Below are 22,341 nucleotides of genomic sequence, written 5' to 3'. Positions count from 1 at the left end.
GAATTCTTCATACCATAATAAGCAAAAAAGCATCCTTATAGAACGTGGAATTTAAACAAGGCAATCGCAGTTTTCCCTCCTGTCTCAGGCTGGCATGCACTAGTGCTTCAAGATGTTATGCAGCTTCTACTTTTCTCCAGAGGTGGCTGTGCTACAGGAAATGGTGAAATACTCCCTGAAACATCTTTTTTTCCAGCAGAGATTTACAAAGGTTCTTCCATAGACTGAAGACAACATGAAATCATTGTGATTGTCTAGTTGCATTTCCTGAAAAACATTGCCATTATAATTACTATATTAGTAATTAGGGGCTGATGCTATACTCCAATGCACTGCAGAAACAACTGCAGTTAGTGTTTGTAGAATACAGTGGGAGTCTTAGATTACAATGAAGGTTATTGAATTTTGTTCTTATGGTTATTAATACCACAGAAGAAACAAACACTTTTCATTTTGTCAGAAAAAGGACTTCCTCTTGATAACTGCACAGAGTTTTTACTTTCAGCATATAACTCAAAGTCATCCAAGAATAAATTGAATCTCTAATAAATGCAGTCAGCTGGATTTAATTCCTTTTGGTGGAAGCACAGCAGTGTCAATACTTACTGAGATTTAGTATTACTACTAATTTATTGCAGGTAAAATGTCAATACAACATGAAAATTTGTCATTTGAGAAAGGTTTAATAAAAAAGATGAACATGCAACACAAAAAATAGAAAAGGTGATAAGAACCAATAGCTGATCATTCTACTTCACTTTTCTTTTTTTTTTTCAGATGAGCATCCAGGTGCCAGCTGGTGTAAACGCAGATGCCACTGACGTCAACGGAGCTGTGTCGGTTTACACTAGCTGAGAATCTGATCCCTAGTGTGTTAGTGCCATTTTTAGACACTGCCACTGGAATTCACTTTTGCAACACAATTAAAAATACATCCACGCATTGCATTTTTTTCCTGTCCCCAAGTGTATAACTGGAAGACTGTTGACAGACGTGGGAGAGGGCAAGTGGGAGGTGGAAGTAGCCAACAACTGTATCCAAGAGATAACTTTGCCATATGAGTATTAACACTATTGTTCTGTTGTCTTCCTTATTTACAAATGAATATTTGCCTTCAGAAAGTCTTAACCCCACCTTCCAGTAACAATTCGTTGCTAGCAAAAGAAAAAAAGACGCTGTAAACCATGCAGAGTCTCTACCATACAAATATGTTAACATACTATTTTAACCAGCGTGCAATCCGAATAGACTGTTTTAATGCATCATTAGGGAAATTATCTAAAACTGTAAGAAACCCCCTCAAACCTGAGATCTGTGTGTTCCCCTAAGTATTTATTCCTATGCAATCTCACCACTGTACAAGCAGTAAGATTGTTAAGAGTACTAAAACAGCTGTTTGAAGTGGCCAGCTAACCAGACCTGCCCGACATCTATCATTTATATTTCATTGAGCATTTATGTGGGGGAGAGAGAAGGAAGAAAGGAAGAGATGGGGCAATAAGCAAGGCAGAGTAGTACTTCACAGCTCCAGCCACCATTTCTAAGCAGGGAGAGGCAGCTTTTATTATTGTTTTACATAAGGCAGCTATTAAACATGAGTGTACTGTCTAGCAGTTGCCAGTATTAACCAGTGTGATGAAGTTGAATATTAGTCTTTTGATTCAAGACATCAAGGTCAAAATAGAAAAGCTAACTAATTAGAACCAAAGATGCAGTTCACATAGCATTGCAGTAATTGTCTGTTTGTGCAGCACAACACCCATATCTTCAATTTAGGTCAGGCCATCAAGAGGAGGAAAAGGACTGAAGACTGAAGATGAGATGCTCTACTTCACACAGTTGCCCTCTGGAAGGACTGGCAAAGGCAGTCACTTAAATTAAGTACAGGTCATCAGACAAGATATCTAATCTATTCCTAAGACAGGCAGCTCTAGCAGTCCAAATCCCTATGGCCTTTACAGTGACACAACAAACTACTTCCTCATGTACCTCTGTCAATTCACGTTAGGTTCCGATTTTTTTAAAGTGATATTTCATGTACACGATGACCCTATTGTTCATAGCAAGGAAAGTGTTTTGGTTTATTTATGACCTATTAACCTTAAATAAAAAAAAAAAAAACAAAAAACATACATCCAATCTGAATGTTCACATAAGCCTGCAGATCTGAAATAAAATTTAAAATAAAGCTGGCATTTGTAACAGCTAGCTAAGCCGGGTAAGGGATTTTAAAAAAATGAAAACCAGATGAGAGAAGATGAAAGCATTTTTACCCTGCATAACCTGCACACATCAGGAATCAAGACTGGAGCTCAGGAATACTTTTTGTGTTTTTGTACTTACGAGTTTCAGCCCATTTCATCAGAGGCTAGGTAACCAAGGAAATACTAAGTTTTTTCTATTATGGTGCGTGGGGAGGGAATAACAGTAATCTGTGAAAGTAATTCCTTCTAAGATGCAATCCACCCAGCTGCAAGCTCTACATAGCTCCTCTCCTTCCCCTACACCTCGTGCTAACTGCCAGGTATCAGCCAGGCAAGACCCCATATTGAAATATGAAGTGACAGATGGAAGCAGGGAGTAAGAGCACAGGAATAAGTACTGAAAGAAATCACATACAGAAAGCAAGCTTATAATAGGGCAGATGTTAAACACGAGCAACATTAAACCAGAAAGTCTATTCATTTGGCTAGAACAATGTTGAACGGATGCAGATGCACAAAAGAATGCTGAGATGGAGAGCCTTGTTCTCTCATCACTCACAGTAGTATAAGGAACTACTTCCCTAACACCCACAGAATTAAACTGTGGGAAAGCCAGTAAAAATAAATGGAGAAAAAATAATAAATAAATAAATAAAATCACACTGCAAAGCTAAAGTATTGACAGCAAATATCCCATGAAAAAAAAAATTGACTGCCACATTTGGTTAGAATTCGGATATATTCATAACCACAGTGGTCTGCCTAAACAAAACACATTTAATCTACTGTAAAGCAGAAAGGTAGTTGATTCCATTCTTGTCTAGTTCCCCAATAGGCTATATTTGTGACTCTCTGTCCTTTAGACATATTTGATTGAAAATACGGTTGAGTTAAATGATGTAATAAATACCTCTACATGCAGAGCAATTAGTTGAAAGAAACAGCTGGGACAAAGTCCTTATCATGTTTGTTTACAAAATATATACAGGCAGCACGCTTATGACTTACAGTCTTTTGGTGCTGGTTCCCTTTATGCAAGTACAAACAAATTTAACAAAAAAATACAGCATTTTCTGATTATTTTAAAAATCGTTATAACAGATGAGAGAGTATAAGACATCTTTTACCAGAGGACAATTTAAACAAACAGCAATTCCCCGAAGCCGATGGGTCAGTCACGTCATTTCAGTGCAGCGAGGTAAGAGTGGACCTAACAAAAAAGGATTCAGACCAGCTGAGCTGCAAGACCACCTTCTGCAGGAGAACCCCGGTCACAAATGCAAACAAGGTAAAATTTGTAGGGTATCTTGTTTTGCCTTCTTATCCAGCCTCCAAAACCCTTCCCTTACAGCACAAAAATTGCAACCCTATATAGGTATTTTTTTTAATTTTTATTTATTCATTAAGAATGAGCACAACTATGTTGGAAAGCTCAGAAGATTAGAAAAAATTGTTGTGCTACTGTGGAAACCCTTAAGAATAAGCACTTTACTGAGTGGTGATCAAGTTCTCAATATGGACAGCATGCTACCACCTAAAAAAAATATATGAAAAGGAATTTAGGTCATCAAGCCTTGATGTACTTTTGCCTTTTTTCCTCCTGAAAACTGTAACAGGTTCTGCATGTATAAAAATTTGTAAGGTAAAAAGGCCTTCTGTTTCCCTAAGACATTTATTGAGAAATTAAGCCTTCTTAAAAGAAAACATAGCTTTCGTCACTCCTAAGCAAGTTTAAATCCAATTGAACCACGTCAGCAGAAGAAATTTTACTCAATTGCGGAATCTATAATTGGCAAGACTGATCCATAAAACTCTTATCCAGCTCTGTTCAGATATGGGATCTTGTGTGTTGGTTTGCTATGAAATTCAGTTTTGTGAAATGACAACATTAATCCACTTGTGCCTGGATCCCCAACTTATATTGTTAAAGCCTGAATAAGTAAAATATCTTTTCTTTTCATAGAAAGAAGTTTGGGACACTGATGGCTCCTTGCACAAAGGCCAAAATAGGATGAGCAGAGAATGGTGTTGGTGTCGGTAAGAGAAAAATGACTGCAGTTGCATCATCTGTATGATTAAAATCATTGTGTGAATTTTGATTTTCCCGCCCCTCCTTTCAGACATTTGAGGATGCTGTCAAGTCAATGGAGCTCTGTTGTAGTGGTTGCTTCAGTGAACATTCAACGCTGTCGGTGAGTTTGGAATTAAAGTGAAAACCATCGACCGTTGATTGTACCCTCCAGCTAACCATCCTCCTCCTTACTTCATGCTTTCAGGCCTTAACACCGAAGATAGCAACCTAACCACCACATGATGTTTCTCCCCCACCATACCAAGCTTTACAAAAAAGGTCACAATCAACATTCATTGCTGTCGGTGGGTTTAACTATGTGGACAAGCTCACTGAACAATGAATGCAACTGTGGCCCCACATTTTACAGTTGCCATTGAGAGGAACATCAGCTCTGAAAGCAGTAGTGAGAAGCAAACACTTCTTACAGGCTACATTTTTCTGGTCAAAAAAAAAAAAAAATAGTTTGGGATATTCAGTTTTTGCTTGCTTGTTTTTAGGTGTTTTTGAGTTGCCTGACTAGAAAAACAAACAAACAAAAAAATCACTGCTTTTTTCTGGAATATTGTCCTCCCAGTGTTCAGCATCATTGAAACCATAAAAATTCTTATTCAGTGTGTATGTGGAAATAAATAACAATACAGGGTAGGGGGAACTTTGTGTATATGCACTCCTAAGGACTCTGAGCATAAGAAGAAAGAATATTTAAATCTCATTTTAACTAGGCATTGCAGAATAATCAAAAATTTCTGTACTTATGACAAATAGAAATGGAAGCCATAGTTAAAAGCTACAAATGAAATATTATATCAAATAAAGGATTAATTCATTGTACATGAAACTGATTTTAAGCACCTAAATAAACATTGTTAGACAGCAAATACTATTACATTTGCCTCTTTTAGGAATCTGAAAGATGACAGAGAAATGTATATCCAGTAATAATAATTGAACAGTAGTTAAATTGCAAAATTACTGTGAACTTTGGGTACCTATGTCACACTCAGTATTACTGATAGTAATAAGAAAATAAAAGTGTAAATAAAGCTCAGAACTTTGTCCTTATTTCCTTATGAACCTTTATTGACATGGTCAGACACATAGAAAGACCAGTTTATGTTTCTCACATCACACAGTCATCCAAGGTAAGTTCAGCCTTTAGACTTAGTGCAACTCAGGTATTCTGCAGTAGGAATTGCTTCCAAAAGTTAGGTAATCGCACAACATTCGTGTTGTTGCTCCTCATAATGGGGGGGGGGGGGGGGGGGGGCTGTCCATTAACGATACTTTAGTCTGATTATTTGCAAAGTTGCCTCAGCACAACAGTTGTCTTGTGTACTGTGTTTGCTTGTTTTATCCATGTTTCACCATGTAACAACTGAACAGGATCCAAGCACCAAGGCTATCATGGGAGGATACATCTGTAGTTGCTTCTTGAAATTTGTGTTACCAGTCTACTTAAATGATAAAAACATATTTCAGTCACAAAAGAGATCAGTCCTCAAGCCTATACAAGACTGATATTTTTGGGGGGATGGATGACACGGGACGACTTCCTCAAAGACATAACCACACTAACAAATGAAATTCTTGAATTGTTTGGACATAATTTAAAATTGATGTTTGGGGAAGACTATATTTTTATCTTGCACTATTTGCTAAAGAAGAACCCACAGGGTCTATTGCTCACTGAATACTGTTGCGGTCGGACAACAGAGTTAAGTATCAAGAGGAGGGGTTGCTATGGATGTATGACTGCTCTGCAACACTGTTCAAAGATAACCCTGTATCTTTACATTTATTCATTTCTACAAAAAACGGGAACTTGAATTACTACCGATATATATATTTCAGACAGATAAAGATCATATTAAAAGCAAGAGTCAACGATATGTATTCTATCTAGAAAGAGAAACTTCCAAATTAAGTTGCAGCTAGTATGTTCTTGTAACAGTATACATCAAGGTTCCTTATTAGAGCCTAAAAATCAACGTCTTGTTTCTGCAATACATTTATTAATGCTAGTTATAGTTGTGTTATATATTTTTAACAGAGAAAATACTTATAAAAATAGAAGATTCTGGAATTTGGCAACACTGGAAAGAACCGGTGTCTTGGAGCATGATTGGTTTCTGTACATGTTTTCCATGCTAACTGATAATTTCTAAACAATTAGCATTGGGGGGACAGATTTCAATGCAGGAAAAAAATAAAGTTAGTTATATCCTTTTCTAAGGCAGTACTTTTCCTCAAAATATATGGTTTTCCTTGATTTCTATCATAATTGTTTCATATACCCACTAAATATTAAATAGCAACAATTCATACCCTACTAGAACAGAGTGCAGAAACCTCAGGCAGCATTGACATAGGCACAGATAATCAGTCCACACCCATTACAAATATAAAACAAATATTTCCACCTGAACTGCAAGTTTTTACTGGTTTCTGAAGAGCAGACTCTGCAGCAATGGTCTCTTTTAATGGTGCCTAATATAAAAGCCGCCATTGATTTTAGTGACATTATGTTTTCATAGAGATAGAAAAAAGTGTACAAACATATAATATTTCATACAACTTAACTAAAAGTCAGCTTCTACAGACTAGTAATTTACAGAATGTTCATTAGCAAAACCATGCCATTATTCCACACCCCACAAGAGATGCTGGCTCACACATGTCTTTCCTTACACTGTAAAGCCACAGAACAATCCCATTTTGGTAATGGTAGTTGTGAAATACTGTGGAAAGGTTTCATGGTCATTTTCATGTTTTTTTGTTAATATGATACGTACAGACTCAGTGCAGTGCCCACAGGCCATAGAGACATTCTAGAAAATTGCTCTTCAGTGTCATTGTAAATAATTCACTCACAGCAATATTTTTAGGTCAAGCATATCAAAGTTGCAGTAAAAGCGATGGGCCTTGACATAATAGGAGCACTAGTTTTACAGCAGCAGATGAGAAGGAGAAGGAATATACCTTCCATACATGAGAGATCAGTTGCTGTTCTCAGTGCACACAACACTATGCTTGAAGACAGCAGAGGTGTACTAAGAGCTTGTTATAAGGTTTGGAGTTCTTGGTGGGGTTTTTTTGTGGTTTTTTTTTTTTTTTTTTTTTTTTTTTGCTTGCCTTTGGGTTTTTTCGTGAATTCTGGCATAAGATGGGTCAAAACATCTAACCCAAGAATTTCTGCATCAAGTCTATAACTTCTGTTTAGCAAGTACAGAAGAACACTTGGATTTACCTCTAAAACTACAAGTCAAAGAATTCCTATGATAGAAATAGTCTGTGATATTCAGGACCATGATAGGGTGAATGTTAGACTCGTTTTTTGGCACAGCTTAACACCACCACACTAACAACTCTTGCTTTACAGATGGTGAAGTGACATACGATAAATTAAAGAGTTAAATATAGAAGGAGTCTACAGTTGAACTGGAAGCAGTATCTAGATGCTCTTGCACTCCAATCATGTGCCTTTCTGGAAAAAAAAAAAAAAAGCAAAACCAAAAAAAACCACCAACACACCACGATCTTGTAATCCTGACTTTTCCCTAATGCAAACACCATGTTTCCCTTGCTGACGACTACTTTTTTCTTTTCTTTTAATGTTTATCTTTGTTTCTTGCCAGAGTTACAATGAAAATAATTATTTTTTTTTTTTTAAGCACTTCATGGTGACACCCACTCCAGAATATTTTTTTTATTTTGCTCCTTTATTTCGGTTTGTATAATTTCATCTTAACTTTTTTTTCAGTCTTCCTGTGCATCCTCCTTAAATGCAAGTGCCAGAAACACAGACCACATTCCAAACAGCACAGCCAAGGCTAGATGAAATAGTCCGATGTCTCCTTATTTTACAAGCAATCACTGATCCTTTTCAGCCAAAAATAGCATTTATAATGGCACCACACAGTTAACACATTTAAATTCATCTAACATTATTCCATAGATACCTAAGCATCCGCAAGTTCTTTCCTAGCTTCAAATAGATTATTTTATCCCCTTGAAATGCAGCACTTGAACTTAGAGGTCTTTTTTTTTTTTCTTTTCAAAATATAGCACCTCTTCCCCCCCCCAAAAAAATCACTAAGGTTTTGAAACGTAGAAACCATGGCAGCATGTAGTAGTAGGAACGAACTTGGAATACAAACAGAAGCCTATCATGATTCAGTAAAAAAATATTTAAACTTGCCACTGTATTTCATTTTTCCCATATTATTTTAAATTTAAAAGTACAAATTGCAAAAGGGGCACTAGAAAGAATAAATACAAAACCAGCAAGTTTTTTGTGAGCTTAAAAAAAACCCCAACATTTCCTCTCATGTATAAATGAGGTGTATTTTTCATAGACATAAGAACCATTAACATGTTTGCCTCTTGTTAATATTGGGAGATATTGCAGATACTGTCATATAATTTAAGCAAACATAATTTCTGGAATGGAATTGCAAAAGTTAACTACTGTCCAATAAGAAATGTATTAGAAGTAAAAGGACAGCACTATTTTACATTACTGCATCATCATTCTTTGTTTATATAGTAAGCATAATGGTTAACTCCCCCCTCCTGCTGTCTGCATCCAAACTATATTTATAAGCTCAGTATTTTATATTGCCTTGTTCAAGCCTTCACTTCCTAACAACCAGTAATCACAAATTGAATACACGAATATGTCTGACAAATACATGTAAGATAAGGATTATGTTTGAGTTAGGAAGTATTGATCTGAGGAGGAAACAGGGCAAGTATTCAAATGGCACAGCTTCCAAATACGGCTCTTAAAAAAAAATTGATAGAATTTCTTGATTTCTACATCTGCTTGTTATGAGACTGCCTTCACATTGTCACTAGAACCAAAAATAGTCTCTTCCTCCTAGGTTTGAATCTGAACTGGTACCGAAAGATTTAGGGAAAGCTTCAGGTGCAGAAACTCTAATCCAGAAGCCATGAATTGCAACAGAAACTTTGTCTATATTTCATAGTAAATCAGAAATAACCCCCCTAGCTCTGCAGCTAACATATATGCCCATGATACATGTTCTGAGCTTTCCTGATTTTGTTTCGTGAGATACAGCTGCTTCCAAGCTAGCCCAAAAAAATTTTGTTGATGTTTTAACAAAGCCAATTTAACCTATCTTAAGTTTGCAAATAGATTATCATAAGACCTGATGATATAAGTTGTTGTGGGTTTGAGGGGTTCCTGGGGTTGGTGTTTTGTTTTTTTGTTGTTTTTTTTTTTTTTTTTGTCATTATTTTCTCTATTAGAAATGACACACTTGATATTTATGATGAAAAACAAGTCTAAAATTGACCAGATACCACAATTCTAGGATACTGGTGTTCAGAAGGTTGAGACACCAGGTCAGGCAAAGAGGCAAGATAGCTGGGAAGTAACATTCGCCTGGCTGTTAAGATAGTGGAAGTTTCCCTTTGCATTCAAGATAAATAGTTAATGTATATTGTAGTTTATCTAAACTACAGTATCACGTATAGGTTATCCTAATAATCATGCTATTAAGCTAATTAATTGCATAGGTCTATTATTTAGTGATTAAACAGTTAAAATATTTTATCATAAGCATTTTGAAGCACTGAAACAAAAAGAAATACAAAAATATTAATTTTAGCTAGTGAGAGCTGAGTCCAGGTGGTTGCCCTCAAAAGTCAACATCACCATCTGATGTGTAAAACATTCCTAATTATCATAAAGTACACCCCGTGCTAATTACTGTGTTTGCCTCATGCCTGTGAGCCATGATAAGCGTAGAGTTCATGACGATAGATTTACATTTAAATGCCATCCACTTCACTGTCTCGGTATCAATATGCCACTGGTTACCATACTGACAGACATGATGAAATTACTGCATCCAATCTCCCTCAGACCAGGGAGGCCACAAACTACTAGAGGGACACCAAAACTGAAAGAACTTTCAGACAGACATTCAGGATGCAACTGTAGAAAACAACAGGAAAAAAGACAGTATGTTAAAGGCAGCCACCAGCTGTGGCCTACAGAATATCTTAAATGAATTCTCTGTAGCCTCTCCAGGAAGATCTCTGTACATCCCCAAAACAATTGTGGGAGATCATTCCAGAAGTTCACACGGATCGTGGTCCGCTAACTAATGAATTCAGATTCTCTGCTGGTTTTAGTCAACATACTTTTATTGATTTCAGTGGAATTATGCCAATTTGTACAAGCTGAGGATTTGGCAAACTGACACACAAGATAAATGTAAAAGAAATATAGTCCCACACATCCTACACTAAATAAAAATGCAGTCAGAGGTAGATGTCACTCTTGGGGGAGGGGGGGAGAGAAACAAAAGAACATGTACTTGAAAAAACACATGTTCCCACCTACAGAGAGAGCATTTCTGCCCACAGACAAACTGTGGGTGGCCCTGGACACACAGCACTTGGACGCCTAACTACTCCATTTGTGCAGATTACTGCTTTGCAGGTACAAATAAGGAGCTTTGGAACACAACAGGCAGGAGAGTATTTTGGAGCAGAAATGTCACACCCACATTATGATAATCTGGCCTTTGCCACCACATGACAGTCTCCTTCACTTCATGAAGCTTGAGGTATGTGGGTGGGAAAGAGCTTGCAGCATATTTGCCTGATGATGGCTCCCACAGCACAAGTGTACAAACTTGAAGCAATGGCAGCTTGTTTCCTCTCTCTCCCTTCACATTGTGCACTTTACATCTTTTTCCATCATTTTGACACAGAGCTAGTAAAACTAAGCTGTTCATTGGTTGCATTTGAGGGGGGTGGGGGGGAAGTCAATGCAAAACATTATCACATAATTTAAAATACCTTCTGACACAATATCCAGGAACTATGTATTGACTTCAGATTTTTATCAGCCTTTACAAGAGATGATTTATGTTCTGCAAAATTTTAGACACTGCAGGTACATGTACAAATACTTGTAACTGCTGACTGAAAGTGCCTTCTGGAACCAGATGACATGCATCAAAAGTAAGATAACCAAACCACAGGTCTGTTCAAAGTGAATACCACAAACTGACTGTTAAGAGTCAATTCTTAAAAAAAAAAAAAAAAAAAAAAAAAAAAACCTAAAAAAAAAAAAAAACAACCCACCCCTCCCAAAAAACCCAAACAAAACCACCAAAAACCTCTCCCCTCTCTCCATTACTACACCACCCATCCCATTGTCTTTCTGGATGCAGACAGGCATCTAAGACATGTCATACTTTAAGAGGAAAAAAAAATAAATATTAGGTTTCCTTCCTCCTTATAGAGATTATTATAATCTGCTTAGGAACATGATTTTAAAATACTCTCTTGTACTGAGATTTTGGGGACACTACTGTATCTATTGCCTGCATAGATAATTCTTTTGCTAGGTTTTAGGCGCATACCTTTCTAGCTGGTTTTGACCAGTCATAACGTCTAGCGCTAGTGATTCCTCTGCTTAGATGAGGTACCTGAGCTATATTTTCATGAAAGAGAAGTCTTCCTGCCTTATTCATTTTCTATGAGGATACTATCAGATTAGCTAAGGATGCCTATGATAAAAATATTTGCCAGGAGGATATACTAGCCCTTGCTGAATTGAAAGTGAAAGGTAATTCAATGAAGTGCCTACAAATAATAGACCATGTTTTAAGGACTCTTTGTAGTCATTAAAATTAAACAGACTATTTATTCTCTTGCCATCTTTCTACCACAAATTAACTGGCACAGGTGACATCTACAAAGAAATTCTGACTTGGACCCCCATATCAAGAAGATTACGTTAGCAGCTCGCTGTGCTTGAGCTCATAGGACACTGGTGCCACTATCCTCTTCACAACATGGAGAGCCACAGTTTTAAAGGACCCTCCTAACTTGTGGAAGAATAAAGTTGTTATCTCTGCATTGCACATAGATGATACTGGTAGGTTCCCAAGCTGACTGCAGTTTATGTACTGCTATTACCATCAGAAACTGTAACAGTGTTAAAGTGAACACAGAGCCTGCCTACTTGCAAGCACAGAATGCCGCAATATGTGCTTAGGTTCACTTTAAGATTGTTGGCTGCTACATTTTATCAGCTCTTTTTAAAATAAGGTTGCTCACTAACTGCTTTCCAAGCTTTCACATATGCATCATTTCCATCAGCTACAAGTGTAAATTTGCAAGCAATGGGAACACACACACGCACGCAATCTGATGGGAGCTGTAGAGAAGGTAAAGCTGTCACCAGATGGCATTTTTAAGTTTTGTGTGGCCAGATATTCAGAAGCAGCATCTGAATTTTGGATGCTTTGCCTTCTCCACATTCCCTCCTCCCTCCCCCGTCCCCCCACTCCTCCCCCCAGTACTCCCAAAACACAGCATTTGCTCCTAGAAATAACTCTTGTGATATTTTGTGGATAAACCTCTAACGGCTCATTTTGCATGACTACATACCTAGACTAAAAGAGCTCTAAATTAGTACTTGGGTAGAGACCGCTCAAAAATTCAATCCATTATGTCAGTAAATAAACCTTTTATGAATATAATTTTGAGTCAGCCCTAACAGTAGCAAAAATAAGTAGGTTGCATGTTCCTTTCCTACAGGGAAACATTGCCAAAAATATATAACTGTCACTTTTCATCTTCAGAATAATGTTAGCTACTGAAAAAAAGATTCACAATGAGCAATTATGTCTTCAGCTTTCATGTCATTTTACATCATTTCACTATCAGCCATGCTCAAAAGCTTAAAGGCAACATTCTAGGTCAGTGACTTTTGCAGACAGTGTATTTGCTGTTTGGTAATTAAATTAGATACACTTTAAATGACCAGATTCTGAAACAGACAGCCACTTACAAACACATGACCAAATGTATCACTGGTGCTGTTGACACTGGATGAAGAAAATTATACATGTTAGCAATCATTAACTATCACTGAGGATTATAAATTTAAGGATTATGATATTAAGACTAAGTGGATCAGCGAATCACTGCAGAGAAAAATCTTTAAGACATAGCTAAAAGCCAGACTGAAGGACTGACCTACTTTTCATCACCAAGTTTTATTTATACGTGTATAGAATTTTTTCTTATGTAAAGATTATCAAAATAACGTCTCCCACCAAGAAAGCTCTTAACTATTAATAAAACTAAATAGAGAATGAAATACTTCCGTGGGTGCTCAGCTTTTACTTTTAATAAGGTTTCAGCCTGCATCTCATGCAAATAGCCACTAGTGCTGTTTCAGATAAAACTTCAAACAGCAAAATAGAAACATTTTCACTTTTTACAGGAATTTTTGTGGCTAAATTAAGGTATTAACTCTTAAGATAAGACAAAATTGGAAATCTAAAAGAAATATTTCATATCAAACATGGTTCAGAGGCATCTACTGTGTAAAAAAGTATATATGTTTGCTATTTTTTCAGGCCTTGCAATTTGGAAATGAACATTTAGAAGTCAGAAAGATCTGGTGGGTGCTATATGTTCTCCCCTTTTCAAGGTTCAAATAGACCTTTTTAAAAATAATAATAATGATGCTAAAAAAAAGCACAACTAAGAAATTTAGAGAGGTACTGTTGGCCTTCATTTTGTGTGTGTTTAAGGAGTGATGTTAACAGATCAAGGCATGCAAATGATAACAGAGCGCAGGAAGGGCACAACTTCAAGCTGGAGTCTGGGAAGCCATGCAAATGGTTCTACAGCAGAAGCTACTGGGGTCACTTTCTTCAGCCCACCACCACCACCACCACCACTAAGGTTCAGCGCAGAGTTTTTGTTAGCTTAATTCCCCTACTACCTTGCCCACAACCAGCATTCAAGTGCAAAAAGGTCCAATTTTAAAATCCCATTTTGTCTTTTCTTCTGGAGCCTGACCAGTTGACCTTTTATTTCAAGATAAACATAAGCTACAAGGCACAAACAATAGTCACAGATTATTAAAATATCCTGTCCACCTAACTCCACCTGCAGACCACTGTAAGAACATTGCAGCCAGCCCCACAAGCTAAAGATGATATGATTGCAGCATTGCCATTGTTACTTCAAAAGTGCTGAGCTGGAAAATTAGTCTTAATGTTTGCAAGTATTGCTTTGGCTGAAACACATGGAAAAATTGGCTTCAAGAATAAGGAAAATGCAACCCACCACATGTATATTTCTGGCTATTATAAAACATGAGACTGAACAAGGGGTTTCTGTGTCCTTTCCTGTGCCACGGGTAAAGGTTTGCAGTGGTGTCACACTCAGCTGCCAGCAGGTGTTGCAATGGGCAACCATGTAAAGCGTCTATTCACTGAACTCTGTCACTCCAGTTATGTGCTCTTTATGGCAAGGAAAACAGAGAAAACAAAGAGGCTGTTATACTTTTAACTTCAAAGCCTACATACCCCCAAGCTTCAGCTCTGTACCTCAGGCAGTGCAGCCCAGAAGAGAGGCAGCATAGTCTCAGGTAGAGATATTTTTCTGCTCCAATAATCTAGTCTCTGTAGCGCTTACAAAAGAGATTAGATTAAAAAAAAAATAATGTGATAGCCGTGATAGCAGAAGGTCATCTGACATATATCATCTGACTGACAAGTAAGTTTTATTCTTAAGCTTTCCAAGTTCACAGGGTTTTTTTTGAAAGGTCATAGAAGGATCATAAGTTTATCCATAAGTGCTGCAAGAATCAATGCACGAGAAGTTAGGAGATACTGATCTTCCCAGTTTACAGCTCCTGTTGGAGTTATTCTCCAGTTGCAACAATTTCCTCTTCATCAGGGTAAAGCTTTTATGACATCCCCAAAGCCTGTGTGCAATATTTATTCTGTTAGTCTAATTAAAGGTATTACTATGTACATAGTTACTGGATCTGTCCCCAATGGCACTTCACATTATAAATAACAGATGTGAAACGTACTCCTATTGGGACAAGTGTTAGTATCAATTCTTCTTATGCTATCTCTTTAACCATTACATCACCTGACCATTTTTAGGACTTTCTTTGGAGGCAAAAAATACCATTAAGATAATATTAGTTTGAGATAATTAAATTTACTAAATTTTCATGGGCTCGTATGAAGAAATAATCGTTTTGAGATGTATTCACTTTACTGTAATGTAAAATGAAATAGTTAGTTTTACAATGTATATGTTGGCAGTACCAAATTTCTGATGTTTAATTGCATGGGATTGGCCTAAGATAAAATGACAACTTTAAACATGCATTCAAGAGTTCTAAAGGATTTAGTGTTAGTCCATGAAGAATTGGGGAAAAAAACACAAGTTTGTTGTTCCACTCCAAACTCTAGAGGTATTCAGATTACAGATCCAGATTAATCCACCTACATTAGAATATGTAAACATATATTCTTTCAGTGAGAAGGAGAAGGTTGTAACCATACAGTTGAGTTCTCTTTTCAGATCCATACAGATGCTACATTAGAAAATCAAAGCATGTGCATGTGCTCAAAACGTTAATTCAGCTGCCTAAGAGACTAAAGCAGTTGCCTAATACCTCTGAGCTGCAGATCATGAACTGCAACATGTATGTCCAGCTATGCTCCTCACTCACAAGGGTTCAATACTGTTAATGATGTACGGTCCAATACAACAATTATATCAGCAACAAAAAAACAAAACAGTTTTTCCCTTTATTTTATACATATATAGTGCACATAGTAGTGTTTTCATCTAAATCAGTTCTGGTTTACCCTACATTTTTAACAGCATATGGCATTTTGAAGTCATGAGGGAGTTTGAGAAGTCACATCAAGCCCATCTCATTTCTCATTCTATGATAAAGCTTGTTATACCTTTCTGAGAATAAGTTTTTCTCTTCCTATATGGAGGAAGTTTTTATATTCAGTCTTCTTGTCTTATGCCAAAGACTCAGATTCTTCCAGTGTAGATATCTGATAATTTTCAATAATCTTTTTAGGATCTCAACATTTCTGGAAATGGCACATCCAAGATTTCATGAAGTAATTAATTTTGATGATGCTTTACTACAGCTGACTACAGTAGATACACTTTCCGACCATTTTGTCAGTTTCCCCAATATACTTGCAGCCCCCTTTCTTCCAATTTAATTCTTATTTGTGAAGATGCTTAAGTTCAACACCAGGTTCTTAGTGAAGCTGTGGAACAGTCCTGGACTTGGGTCAGAACCTTGCATACCACCATTCAACAGCTTTTCATTTTGAGAGCTAGTAACTGACAACTACCTTGAACTTTACTAAGGCAAAATTAACCATTATTGCTTCTCTGTTTCCTACAAGTCTTATTATCCCATTGTAATGGAAATTAATTTCACAGTTTGCTCCTTACAAATCCATGGTGACTCTTCATTCTTCTCCCTTTTCAAGAGTTTTTTAAAAGCTGGACCATTTGTTCCAATATTAATTCAAGAAATTTAACTTCAGCCAGCAGACTGACAATTCTGTGACTCCTCTTACCCTGTTCCCAATTCTAGAAGATGGAAAATGTTGTTTTTATTTCTAGCCATCCTCTGTCCTCCAAAAAGCTTTTAGATCTTTCCTTGGAAGCACATCTTTCAGGCATTTTTTCAGGAAAAAAAATTGGGAAAGAAACTAGGGAGTTTTACAGATGATTGACATCGTAAGCACAGGACACTTGGCAGTAAAAGAGAAAAATTACTTGAGCAGAAGTATACCAAAGCTGAAGAAAAACTTGTAGACAGAAATACATGACCCAGTTTCTCACTACAGACCAATAGTAAAATGGAACAAGTGACATTTAGTATGGTGCAAGCCTGAAGGAAGGTATCATTGCTGATCTTACGTAGCTGTGCTTTGGGACAGCGCAGATGTGATTGAGTGACTTGGGCACTGTGGACACCCATGACACAGTTGGATGACAATGGGGATTAGGTCAGGTAGCAATTGTAGAAGGAGGAGGTGTGATCTGAAGGAAGTGCAGTACTGACAGATAAGAAAAGAGATCTTCATAGACAGATTCCAGAAAGGAAAAGTTTGAAAAGGTTGTGTGAAATGAAATCTTAAAAAAAAAAAAAAAAAAAGCCATAAAAGAGAGAATACAGAAGAGTCAGATGGTGTCTCAGAATAGATCAAAATATAATTCAGCAAGAGGAGGTGAGACATTTTGCAGTAATGGAGAAAACAGTCAACAAATGTATTGGAAAAAGGAGCATGGAGGGACATGCAATGAGTGGATTGCAGCTGTTGTACCCTTCTTCTTGCTCACTTCCATATTTGCTAACAGCCCTTTGCAATCATTAATCCCTTTGAGAGTTTAAAAAGAGATGACATTCTGACATCCAGCTGGGCTTACCTCTGCATGGATAGTTCTGTAAGACTAGATAACCACCTTTTCCAGATGACCTTGCTTTCTAATTTAGCAATCTGGCTGTGCTGTCTTGCTCTGACTCTACAAATCAGACACTGGAATGGGCTCCACCACGAAGGCAGATTTATACAGGATCACAGACTGGCAACATCTAGCACGTTATTGGCCTTATTCCCTTATAGCTAAAAAATTCTGTCCTACTCCCTCTGCTCCTTGAATAAGGTATTATTTGATAATGTAGTAGATAGAAGAATCTTTGCTAGCTCACTTTCAAAATAAGCTTTCCTACTTCTAGTATTGCAATAGGAACTGAGAGTTAGAAGGATCAAAAGTATAACTAAAGTTTGCTTGTCTAACTACTGGGGTTTTTTTCCCCTCTTTGTGGGTATTTTTCAAATTGAAGGGCTTAGTTGTTTTGAAGGAAAATAATGTTTCAGAAACGCATTGTGAATCTGGCAAATAAATATTAGTCCTTTTGTTGCCAGACTCAGGATAAAATCCTTAAAAATCCCTAAACATTTCATTGCTCTTTTTATTTATTGAAATATTTTGTTTCTGGGTGGATTTTTTTGTTCTGGGTAGATGAACATCCCATTCCTGCCAGCACGCTCAGACAGCTATGCCCATGCACAGCAGTTGATTTCAAAATCTCACAATGCAGTTTTCTGCACTGCCAATTGAAAACAAATAATCCAAATTTTTGTTCCCCAATTTTGGTTAATCAATATTTTCTATATTCTTTTGTTTTAAGAAATAACTGTCTCTTCGGACTGTGACTGTAGTAATTACCAATGTTCACAAGCTAGAACTTCTCTTACAGCAACTCTTTGCAATGTTTTTATATGCACAGGAGGATTAGCCTCATCCAGAAAGCATACCCTGTGAAACCCCACTGGCTTTAGACAACAAGTTGCAGCAGCACCTGGCTAAATTCTTTCATCCTCTTGAAATACTATTTTGAAGTTGCTCTGTCCTGTGACATTAGAAGGCAGACTGTTGTTGCTTTCTGCTTCAAAACTTAGCAAGAACATAAGAACACATGAACAATGAAGGCATTTGTGATATTCTTGCAAGTGACAAAAACTGTTTTCCAGGAGTTAATTTTTTTCATCTCATTTTTCTTTTCTTTGAGCCAACTTTTTTTTTTCTCCAGACTGTTAGAGTTCATAAAAAAAATCTTCTGGCTTCCAGCAAACTTATGTTCTACTTTCATCTAGAAAGGCATAAAATGCGTTGAGCCAAAACCACGGTATTCACTGCTATTTGAAACAATCTGTGTAGCTCTTTTACATCTCTATTTGCAGAGTCCCCTACAAAGTTCAGTAGAGTAACCACAGCACTAACCTTTCCAACTGTCCACACACATCATCCTCTAGGTAAATGGAGTAATATATAGCATCAGTCTGCACAGCCTTTTATGACTGGGATCAAAATAGCTCCATCAACTAGCATGCGCAAATACTGCCTTAATCATCTAACCAAGTGAGATTCCAAAATTAGAATTACAGTGGGTATTTCTGCTGATCTGAAAGATTTAACATCTCTTTTCTCATAAAAAATTCTATTTGAAATAAAAAATGAATGCTTCCAAATCTAATATTACTGTATACAATGTAGGGAAGAGACAGTAATTTCGTAACTCAATAAATTTTTAAAAAGAATATTGAGGCAAAAAACTCAACTCCCACCAATGAGACATTGGGGAAAATTTAAATAAGGTTGTGTGACAGGTTCATTTTTTGCATCATTTGATATGGACAGATCTGACATTCAGTGCAACTCAAGCTTAGAAACCATTCTTTTCTCAGAACACAGTCTTGAGCAACAAACTGCAGCTAAACATGCAATAAACAAGCTAAAGTATTTGTTATAACAACTGGACTTCCCTGCCCCACCCCCAAAAAAGAATGTATTCACAATAAAATACTTTTGCTCAGAAGAACAAGTCATTTGTGATTTCCAGTCAAATTGCATGATAAATGTGAATCAAAAGAGATAGGGGAAAAATTGGGAACTCGGAGTAATTTGTTTATTTTCACGCAAAACCATTGAACATTTTTAATCTAAAAAAAAAAATAACCTCTCTTTTAAATATAGATTAATGTTTTATTGTAGAAATTATATTTGTTTATTTTCAGACCATACATTTGGGTTCACCCAAAAGAAATTGATGGGAAAACTAACCCTCACCTTCTCCCATCTGGTTTGGTTTGTCCTGAAACCATTTCCCCTCACTTCTTTTCAAATGCATTCATTCAATCATTGAACTGAAAAAGTCCAGCTTTATTTAACATCTGTGCTTTGATGCACATACATAACTGGGAGATTGCAAAGCCTTTTACTAAGCAGTATTTCATTATATTGCAAGGAACATCTTTAAATTTGTTAGGATTTTATTAGATGTTCTCAGGGGTCATATACAAAACTTGCAGGCTGGGGACAGGATCCGTACTAATTTTCTCTTGGCACCACTAAAGAAAAAATTTGGCAGTGGACAAACCGTCACTTCAGGAAACCTGCTGCACAATAAATTCAGGCAAAACTCAGTCACTTTCTTGCTCCCTTTAAACTCGTTCCACTCCAGTAGGCTTTAGTACTGTTGTCAGGAAGGGGCCCTTGCTGCCACCGGGACAGTTTTAAGCCCCAAATTGTCTCTTTTTCACCCAAAGAGACATCCAGCACCTCCAAGAGCACAAGAATCAACATCCACGTCAAAAGGCAGAGCTATTCTCTCAGACAAATTAAATATTGTATAGCAAAAGCTGTTTCATTCGATCCAAAGGCTACAATTGAGGAAAGAGAAGCAGGTGTCTCTTTGCTTTATGAACATTACATATAAGCACAGAAACATGAGCAAAAAGAGATGGTGTCAATGCAGAAAGAATTTCCTGCAATGTTTCAACTTTCCCTCACACTGAGGCATTACCAGAATCTATGTATTTTTGGTGTACACACAAAAATAGTATTTACTTATAATAGAGTCCAAGAAAAGTGTGCAGGAAAGGCAATGACAACCAAAATGTGAAGACATAATGATAAATTACAACACTTAGTGACATTACCAGTCTTTCCCTTCCAAAAATTTCCAGGCATATTGAGAAGCAAGCCTCTCCTTCCTGTATGAACCTTTATTCAAAATCTGATGAGCCTGTTCAAAACTACATAGCATCTGTTAACTGTCTATGGATCTTCAAGGTTGAGGCAAGGTTGCACAGCACAAGGTGTTATAAAACAGCATTTTTATTCACTTGCAGCTTGTCCAAAATTAATTTTGTTTCTATATTTGCTAGTTTTAAGAAGTTAGAAAAAGTAGGGTTCTTAGGAGAGTGAGCTAAGCTTTTACCATTCACAAGAAGCAGTATAGAAACATGGCTCACGAAGCTATTTGCAGGCAACCAGGGTTCTCCTGTGTTAGATTGTAGAATAGTTTGTGTTGTAAGGGAGCTTTAAAGGTCATCTAGTCCAATCCCCTGGCAATGAGCAGGCTTGTCTTCAACTAGATCAGGTTGCTCAGAACCCCATCCAACCTGACCTTGAATGTTTCCAGAGATGGGGCATCCACCATCTCTCTGGGCCACCTGTTACAGTGTTTCACCATGCTCGTCATAAGAACTATCTTCCTTATATCTAGCCTGCATCTACCCTAGACAAAGAATGAAATCAAATGGTGTGATAATGAAAGGTGTCAAATTCAGATATATTTTGCAGGATAATTTCAACTACTGTGGTGGCCTGTGTGAGACACAGAAAACTTGCTGTTAGTTTTTTCAGTTACTTTTTGGGCTGGGATTTTCAGTGTTTTAGGAGCGAAAACCGAATACATGACTATCTTAAGTCACCTTTGAAAAGTCCAAGTAATAATAAAGCAAACAGGCAAAATCTCAATAAATGCAATACGTTATTTTCACTCTGAGGATCCATTATTTGCGTTTTTTCTGCCCAGGTAATCGCTCAGGTACTGGAAAACTGGCAAGATGACCTGTTTGCTTTCCATTAAAAAGGCAAAAATACCCTATTCAGTCTCATTCCAGAGCTGTTACCCTTACTCTGAAAATAGAAACTGAAAGAGATCAGTAATATTTCTTTCATCACTGCTTCTGGAAGATGTTTTTTTCCTGATGTGTAATACCCAATTCAATATTCCATCTGAACGCTTTTGATATGAAAATGCCCAAATGATAGCACATATAAGCATAGAACAGCTAAATCTGCACAGCAGAAGACAGAAGAGAGCATGAACTGGCATAAGAAACCTGGACTGGAATTTACATTTTGGTTAGTATAACTTGCAGTTCACTGTTTTTTGGGGTGTGGGGTTATTGTTTTTTTGTTGTTTTTTGTTTGTTTGTTTGTGGTTTTTTGTGATGTTTTATTGGGTGTTTTTTTTAAGGGGGTTGGGATTTTTTAAGATTAAAGAGTCAATGAACATGGGATTCTAGGTACAGCTCCTTTAGCAAATGAAAGCGCACAATGCTTCAAAAGAAAATATACCCAAAAGAGTCTTAATTCCTTAACACATACTGAAAATAAGATGTGCAAAACTTGACAGAAGCCAGACATTAGAAAATTTTCTGGAACCTGTGTTGCAATGCAGAATTTATCATGCATACTTGTTGCATATTATCTCATTACAGCAGCTGTGAAGTTCTCCAAACTTACAAGGAATAAGCTTTTTAACAGTAGAACACCGTTTTTATTCATTGCTTAGACTTAAAGGTGGCCCCATGTATAAGTGAATGTGTACTGGTTTCAGCAGAGCAGACATCATCA

The 22,341-nt window shown here is 36.9% G+C and overlaps 1 long non-coding RNA gene across 1 annotated transcript; it reads left to right on the top strand.

The window, feature by feature from the left end:
* Positions 1 to 4,222: 4,222 nt before the first annotated feature.
* LOC309672636 lies at positions 4,223 to 5,265 on the top strand. The gene is made up of 3 exons (XR_014269247.1): positions 4,223 to 4,241; positions 4,325 to 4,396; positions 4,481 to 5,265. It is a non-coding gene; the product is annotated as an uncharacterized lncRNA (long non-coding RNA).
* The last annotated feature ends 17,076 nt before the right edge of the window (positions 5,266 to 22,341 follow it).

Source organism: Vanellus vanellus (assembly GCF_965231255.1).
Source record: "Vanellus vanellus genome assembly, chromosome: 5".
Taxonomy (NCBI): domain Eukaryota; kingdom Metazoa; phylum Chordata; class Aves; order Charadriiformes; family Charadriidae; genus Vanellus; species Vanellus vanellus.
The sequence above is the reverse complement of the archived record's forward strand: the minus strand, read 5'-3'. Positions and strand labels throughout refer to the sequence as shown.